Source organism: Peromyscus eremicus, chromosome X (assembly GCF_949786415.1).
Source record: "Peromyscus eremicus chromosome X, PerEre_H2_v1, whole genome shotgun sequence".
NCBI classification, from domain to species: domain Eukaryota; kingdom Metazoa; phylum Chordata; class Mammalia; order Rodentia; family Cricetidae; genus Peromyscus; species Peromyscus eremicus.
This window is the reverse complement of record NC_081439.1, coordinates 53,674,130-53,683,136: the sequence shown is the minus strand read 5'-3', so window position 1 is coordinate 53,683,136 and position 9,007 is coordinate 53,674,130.

Sequence of the window (9,007 nt, the reverse complement as noted above, 5' to 3'; positions counted from 1 at the left end):
TGGTTACGAGCCATGAGGATCAGTACAGGATAGTGCGCCTGGATTATGCATGCAGATTTCTTGGTCCATGTGAGCACCCACAACTCTGTGTGTGTTCTCATAGTGCAACTTCCTAAGAGGCATTTCGGGGTCAGAGTCCTGCTAGCAGTACCTCAGCTTGTCTGACAGGGGGCGATGCAGGCCTGGTAAAAGATTCACCTCCGCGGGCCAACGGTTCAGGACCAAAGGAAGGGGAAAGGGGACTACACACACCAAGTAAGGGAGCATCTGAAGCCTACGGTTTGGCTACCACAAGGGTTTCCTCGTCCTGTTTCCACCATAGTCCCAACAGAAGGCCCTTCTAGGATCTGAGCACCTTGCATGGCAACCAGCTTTGCTTTCCTGTCATTAGGACAAAAAGAAAAGTCTGAAGAATAGAGCAGGGCAGACTTTGCAGACAGACTTTGCAAGAGACCGTGACCTCAAAAGCATAATAAGTCTGGTATGGTCACTAATCCTCCGCATGACAGGAACACATTTATCGATCTATCTATCTATCTATCTATCGATCTATCGATCTATCAATCAATCTGTGTGTGTGCGCTTCTCGCCAGCCCTGTATTAATATTATTTCAAGCTATAGTGTGCAAGCAAGCACACCCAAAGTAAAAACAGTAAGTATCCAGTGTTACCCAGAATTAAATATCATAACTGAAGCTACAACCCTGATCATTTAATTTTGTGTTTGGTGTTCTTTCCCATGACATTACATTACCAGCCCCCAGAGTCCAGGCAAGCAAGGAACCAATTCTAAGTTCTAAAAAATTATTTTCTGCTCCTTTTTGTTTAGTGAAACCACAGGCCTAAGTTCAAATCCTGATATTGCCAGTCACCATCTCTGACAATGGGCAAGTTATAAATCTCTCTATTGCCTCCACTAAAAGGACCACTAAGTGAAACACTAGGGGAGAGAAAAACCATTGGCACACTATGCCAAGCACTCAATAACTGTGTTCCCTCCGAGATCTGGTTTTGAAAGTTCTAAATAAAAAGGAGAACTGGAGAAAGTGGCCTGGGCAACATGAGCTTCTGCGTCTGATGAATGAGTCCCATCAATCTCAGAATTGGAGCCAAATGGCCCAGGGAAGTAAGGTTAAGCAGCAGAGACTTCAGAGAAGGGAGTTTGGGGTAGGTCTCAGGACTGAATTCCTCAGCAGCCCTCCATAGCAGGAATCCAGAGAATGTAATGGGTTATTACGGAGCAGGATGTCAGGGACACTGACTTCTGACAATACACCTTCTCAGGAAGGCCCTGAGGCCCTGAGGCTCCCTCTCAGATGGAACAGTCAGTGACATATGTCTTGGTGATTAAGGGGTGAACTAAAGTACTTTGCTTCATCCATCTAACATGTCCCAGCCTGTCAGGCTAGGCCAGAAGTGACCCCCACCCCCACCTACATTAAAGTCAACTCACCTGAGGCTGGAACCAGCTCAGCCCAGACTGAGAACTGGCTTATGTGCCCAACAGGAAGAGTGACACTGGGCAGGCTGAGGCGAGTGAGGCAAGAATGTCTGTAGCCCCTGGCCCTAACCTCTGTGTCCAGATGTGCAGATTCCAGAGCATGACTGCCAACAGTTTCAACTGATGTATTCTGCAGCTGGTGCACTGGCCAAAGCCAGGACAGGTCAGTCAGCATTCAGCTGGCACAGACTGGATTCCATCTATATTAAAGCTCAGACTCTCTCCCTGGGGAGATTCCTAACTAATACACGCTTAAGAGTAATAGGAAGCTCCAGACAGGAATTGGGCCTCACAGCTCTACTCTACCCACCAGTGTCCTGTAGAGAGTGTCAGGAAAAGCAGGGTACTAAGGGCAGTATAGCAGAAGATTTAAAAGCCAATGACAATACATGCATCTACATGTATCCAAGTCACATACCATAGATCTTAGCACACAGCATTTTTATGCAGAGGAGGGACCAAGGTGCAAAGCAAGGGTCCTGTTGCTGATATCCTATGAACACAGGAAATTTTCACACACTCAGGAAAAATAGCACCAATATCTGTCTACTAGGATAATGCCTAATGGTAACAACTAAATTAAGGGGGAAATTCTAATCAAGCCAGTTTCCCTGCTTACTGCTTAAATCATCTTGGGCACCTTGCTTCCTTCTCTAAACTATGGTTGCCGCATTCATACAATGGGATTGAAGACGCCTGCTAGAACACGGCCCTCTGGATCAACTAAGCAAGGCACATATGAGCTCTCAGAGACTGAATTAGCAAGCACAGGGCCTACACAGGTCTGCGCCAGGTCCTCTGCATGTATATTATAGCGATTAGCTTAGCATTTCATGGGACCCCCGACTGTGAAAATGAGAGGGTCTCTGCCTCTTTTTCTCCAGCCGGGTTGCCGTGTCCAACTTCAATGATAGTCTTTGCTTCATCTTATTATATGTTATTTTGTCCTGTTTGCTTGTTATCTCTTAGAAGCCTGTTCTTTTCTAATGAGAGACAGAAAGGGTGTGGATCCAGAGGGGAGGGGAGGGGGAGGAACTGGGAGGAGTAGAGGGAGGGGAAACTATAATCAGGATATATTGTATGAGAAAAGAATCTATTTTCAATAAAAGGAAAAAAAAAGAGTCTCCTGTCAACTTCCTTGGTTACCACATGGGTGTGATCAGACCTTTGGTGGTCCTCCTCCTCCTCCTCCTCCTCCTCCTCCTCCTCCTCCTCCTCCTCCTCTCTTTCCTCCCCTCCTCTTCCTGTTTGTTTCTGTGCTGGAGATAGAATCCAGGACCTCATTTGCCCAGGCTAGGCAAGCCCTCTGCAGCTGAGCCATACACCCACAGTCTTCCTTTGCTGGGTTTAAATGTGACAAATACAGTTAGCATTACAGAGGGAGAGTTTGCTTAAGGCTATGTGAACTTTGTAACCTCCTAAGACTTTAAGGCACATGGAGATGCCGTATTAGTTACAGCGAGATGAGAAAAGCGAGTGAGGAGGACTAGACAAGGCACCAGGAAACTATGTCGCAGGAGGCAAGAAGGTCCACTCAGCCAACGGCATGAACCTTTGTCTAGGGATGGGTACCCCTCTTCACATGTTTATCTGCCTTAAATTAAGGTCCTTCTGTCCAGACACTCAGTGGTCTGCGAAAGAGCTGCCCAGGCTCCAGGCTCCTCCTTCTCTTTCTCAATCAAAAAAGTCCATCTCAGGCCTGGCCACCAGGCAAGGCAATGGGCCCGAGGCAGGGAACGGACAGATGTCGCAAGGCCTGACATGAAACTGTCTCTTAGTAGTTACTGGCCTTGGGTATGCCATCTCATTTCTCCATCACCTTCTACTCTAGTGCCCATTAGCTCCTGGGCAGACTTGAAATATGCCAGTGCCTGGACTGATTAAATTAGAATCTCTTGGGATGAAGCTGGATTTCACTTGTGCCTTTGCTTCTGTGAGCTCTACAGATGCTTCTGAAGTGCAGGAGAGATAAAGAACTCCTGCCCTACCAGCCTTGACTAGCGAAATAGGCCCCCACACATATAGAGCCCTAGAAAGGTGCTCCCCAGAGGCCAGAATCAAGCCTCTTCGAGCCACTGGCAGAAGTTTGCTCCAGGCCTCGAGGGCACAGGCAAGAGAGTATGACTAACACTAATATGGTGGGGAGAGGAGAAGTCTGTGGGTGTTTATGAAGGTCACGTAATCAAACCGTTAGCTGACTAGTCCTGTCTTTCAGCAGACATGGCAGTCTCCTTTACCTTACGTACTAGCTTCCTGTTTGGAAAGGTATCTCTCCCATGACCCTTGTCATAGGTCGGATGCCTGACAAACAGGGTCTAGTATCAATACTGGTCTCTTCCGCTTTCAGTGGGAGCAGGAGGAAAAGCGAGTATCCCAAGTGTACTGGGAACCACTGTCTGTGGGACAACGTAAGTTCCCAGGGGTAGGCTCTGTGAAGGCCTGGGTTGAGCTAGGAGAGAGAGGCAGGCAGTGGGGCTACACACCACTGCAGAGCCCGTACTACAGCCAGGAGATGCTAAGCCCTCCCTAAAAATTTCTCAGTTCATTTCTCTTGGCTGATCCAAGGTCCATTTCCTGTTTTCACTCCCCACCCCTGGAGAGGAGCCTTTTCAAGACAGAATGGCCCTGAGAGGGGACTTTGTAGCTCAGAAGCTACCATCCTTGGCACTGGCCCTAATTGCCCCTTCCGTGTCCTCCGTATGGACACATTTACCCACCTAGCCTTTGAGCCTAGTATGGGAATGTGATTCTTAGAGGTGTAGCGAAGACAGGTGACAGGTGACTAGCTGGTTTTCCTACCTCTTTGGGATAGAGAGAAAGGGGTCTTCACTGAACTGTCATGTATTCTGGGGCCACTGACACGTCCCTTCTTGCCCAGGAGGTGGAAGAGGGTAAGTAATTTTCTGCCCACTGGAAGACCCACCACTTTCTGCTATTGCTGTTCTTAGCTGGAATTGCCACTCCAACTCAGTGCTGGCAGGGGAAGGAGGAGCAGGGAGGAAGGGAGACAAGACGAAAATAGCTCCCATCCCACATTCCAAAGCTCTCTGGAGGGGCACCATGGCAAGGGCCACTGGGTTTCAGCCGCCCTACTTTGGCAGTACTAGACACTGGCTGGCCTTCTGCTTGCTAGGTCGTAGGGCAGAACTGGGGGCCCTGCTGCACCTGTTCAGATGCCAGCCTGAGTCTCTGCCGGAACTGCAGCTGGAGGCCAAGCTCCTCGGCCCATGTGAGCAATCCTTCTGGAGTCTTCCCCTCACAAACGAAGGGCCTACAAAGCAAACAGCTTAGGAGGGTTGTATGGGACAGGGTGGTACCAAGCTCTCAAGCCACTGAAGTTTTGGGCTAGCTAGGTGCGCATGTGCAGACCCTCTAATGTGCCTCTCCTCTGATACTTCATGTCTGTACCTGCTCACAGGGTAACACTTGGAGTCCCTACTGAAAGGACTCCCATCCAGGGACAAATTCCCTTCCCATTTCGACAAATGTCTGGAGACATTTTTGATCATTCCAACTCGATGAGAAGGAGAGGGATGTCTGAAGCGTCAGTTTCGGTCTTACCAAGATACCCTCAGGCAGCCGTACCAATTTGGGAGCCATTCTGGTGGTGAGGTAAAGCATAGATACCACTGCCAATGGAGATCCCTTGACTTTATGGGTCAGCCAGAGAGGTGGCAGCTCTGGGATGGAGTTCTATATATATGGAAATTATACAAGGCTCCCCAAAGTAGTGGTTTGAGTCCTGTAAGTAGTTGTAAATAAAAAGACTCACATGAGCTGTGAGGTTAAGTAAATCCCGGCTCACCGGAGCTGTTTGAGAAGCTGGGTCCAGAGGCAGCCAGGCCTGTGGTCTCCTAGGCTAGCAACGGACAGAGTGGGGCCAAAGTAGACAGCTGACATTCCTACCCAACCCAGGGTTTCCCTGTGACAGTGAAGGTCAAAGCTGCCACCTGCTCTGCTACAGTTGCTCTATTCGCTTTCTTGCCCCCAGGGGCTCCTGTCCCCAACTTAGTCCCAGGTGCTCTGACAAGGTCACCACCGACAAGGAAAGACATTCGTTTTCATAAGCTATGTGCTATTCCACCCATTCCAGTCTCCAGCCTAGAGGCAAGAGATGCCAAGCAAACTAGTCTAAGGCAGATGCTAGAGCAGCAGTAACTGCTCTCCACTGGAGTATGGGCCCAAACCTTTGGGCTGAAGGTCAGGCAAACCACCTTAGAGTTTTAGCTGGCAATGGGTGGTTCAGCAGACGAGCTGTCCTGGACTGTGAAGGAAGATGCATTTGGCGTTAGGTACTCCAAAAGGGAATGGGAGGGAAGAGCTCTGCTGACTGGATGTTCTTGCTTCAAAAGCCATCCAACACCTTGTCCTCCTGTTTCCTCCTACAGATTGATTGAGTCATCAGCTCCTAACAACTTCTCCCACTACATGGTCAGGCTTCCCATCCACAGCTATGTTCCGGAATCGCATGCCTAGAGCAATTCAGTCCTCTCTCTCTCTCTGTTTCTAGTTTCCAGTCACTCCTGTCCACGGGTTAGCCTACTAGCTTCTCCTCCCAAAGACTCCAGCCCTAACCCAGTCACTCTCCTATTCTGCAGCCTAATCGGCTCCTCATTGTCCAAAATCTGGGGCAGAAACTGCCCTACTCTAAACAGACACCCAAGGTTCAGGCTAGAGCGAACATTCCAGCCCCTGAAGCCTCCCCGACGCTCAACATTCATGAGCATGTGAAGCTGTTTTCCCCATTTGACTGGTAGCTCCGTTTCACCGGGTTCTATTTGTCTGGGTGCTCCCAGTGCAGTGTGATAAGGGATACTGAATGTTCTGGCAACGCCCAGACAGGAAGCTCTGCTTCCCGACTTACCAGTGTCCTCGCTTCTGGCTCTAGCTTCTGTTATCCCCGCAGTGTGATACAGAACTGAGCATCTACCTGAAGTTCACAGCTGCTGGACTTTAGGCAGCTCTGCTGGGCAGAACGACATGCCCCCAGGGCAGAAAGCAAAGAATCAGGAACATCCAGGGAGGAGAACAGAAAATGAACGCTGCCTAAGGGTGGAGGCATTCTCCCGGAGGGGGGGGGGGGCTATTAGCTCTTGCACTCAGCTTAAGTGTGGGCAATGACGTTCACCTGAGTCGTCTTGAGCACTCCTTACCTCCCTACTTCCCTCTCTCGGCCGCAAAGCCTGGGTGTTCGCTTACTTTGACCTGGTGCCACCACCTCTTCATCCTACTCCCCGTGCCTATTTCCCTTTCCTTTTTCTGAAGCCAAATATAAACTCCTGGGCAGGAAATGCCTTAAAGTAGCCTGGCCCCACCCTGGGATCCAGAAAAAAAAAATGTCTCTGACAGAAAGGAAATGGGCCTGAGAGAAGTGGCCTCTTCAAGAAGCAAGCAGACACAGCTCCTCCTCCCTTCAGCCCTGCAGCCAGTCAGAGAGAGGAGGGCTGTGGTGTGCACCCGGCTAGGGTGTGACTGGCAAGGGGAGTGCTTGGGCCGTGAAAGAACCATAGGCAAGAGGACTCCAAATGGTGCCTACCAGTTGTGTAAGACCTACAGGACCAGCATTGTGGGGGAAGGCATGAAGAGTGAGGCCGACAACCTGAAGATACACCTTTCCACCCTGCTTTTGCTCCTTGTTAATGGACTGTGTTCATTAATGGCAATCTGTATGATACCAAATTTAACTATTAACAACAATGAATAACGGACAGTTACTGGAGAGTTACTGTGTTTCCGGCCAAGGACTGCACAGACCGTATTCCTCAGGTTTCCTGATTTCCCTGTACCTCGGTGTCCTTATCTCTAAAACAGGGATGTAATCACAGAACCCACTTGTTTTTGCAAAGATCAAATGAGATAACAGCCCATTTATCCTGTGTGTGGTGGAGGTTATGTGCCTGGATATGGGATGCTCAAAACAGGGCTAACCACTGGTCTTCCACTGATCTCACCGGCCCCAACTTGTGCACCCCCCACCCCACATGTGCCCAGTATGAACACTTAGCCTGAAGTAGTTCCCATCCATGGGAAAAAGCACTAGATCACCTCACATTCCATTTGGTGGTCCCAGCAACCCCGTCCAAAGCAAGGAATGACTCCTGCAAAGCATAAAGCCGAGACTGTGAAAGGTCAGGGGTCTTCTACTGTACTCCGGCTTCTTCTTCTTCTACTTCTTCTTCCACTGTTTCTCCAGCTGATGGATTCCATTTCAGCCCCTCTTGGATTCCCCCTCCAAAGACCTTTCCCTATGAAGTGTGGATGTATTTGAAGTAATGGGCCACGAGCACTTACTTACTATCAGGCCGTATGCCAGGCACCAAGGTCTGAAAATACAACAAAAGCTGAGCTCTCCCAGTGTATTTGGCCAGAGATGTTGTCCGGCCCATCCTACCCAGGAAAGCAGAGACTAAGACAAACTGTCCTTTGAGGCACCCCTGAAGCTTGTTTTGGAGACAAGATAACAAGGAACAAACTCCAAAGCTGGGGACCTGGCAGCTAGTACAGCCTAAGGAAGGAAGCTTGCAGCCCCCAAAGAGTCTGAGATGGGTGAACTTGGTGGGGGTGGGGAAGCTAGATGTTCTGGACAACTCCCCCACCCACATAATCCCAGTGCAAGCATAGGCTATATGAGCTGGAGGGATCTCACAAGTGTTAATCCGCCCAGTCTTTGCCTGCCCCTACCCACCCACACCTTCTAAATAATGCAACCGGTTGTCAAGACAGCACACTAAAATGTCTCCTCTTCCCCGATGACACCCAGCACCCTGCTCCCCACCCTCAGTGCAAGAAGGTGCTAATAAAGCAGACCTAGTGTTGTTGCCAGAACCACCCCCAAATCCCTCCTGCAGGCCCTTCCCAACTCCAATGAGGCTCTATTTTAGAGTATCCCAAGACTCCGTGTTTTTCCTCCTGCCTTAGAGACAGGGGTGGGGGGCAGGGCCAGTAGGCGAGCGATCTGGGGACTGACTGCCCAAAAAGATGAGTTGCTTCTGGATATGATGAGCACTTGGAGGGAGAAGAGAGGCCCAAACCGATGCCCTTGCCTCCAGGTCAAGCATCTAGAAAGAGTCTGCCATTAAGGTTACAGGAGGTATGGTCAGAACACCTGGGTCCTCATTTTATCACTCCTCAGTTGTCTGACCTTGGACATATCTTTTCTTTAATTGCTCCTTACTCATCTTCTTTATATGTAATAGCTCTAACTGCCTTACAAAATTGTCACAGGAGCTATGTATGGTAAAAATGTGTCAAGGATTTAGAAGAGGTCACTATTGTTGCTATTATCGTCATTACCACAATCTGTTGCAGTGTCACAAATGCCACCAAAGATGGTCAGAAGAAGGAGCCCTATAGGAACTACAAGAGAGATTTCCTAGATGTGATAGAATCTGATGTCACAGGAAGTCCTGACCCAATGTACAGAGGTGGTATGCTGGAGCCATGCATCACCCCAGGTCAGTAAAAAACAGCAAAGTAACAAGGCAGCACCAAGTACTACTTAGAGAC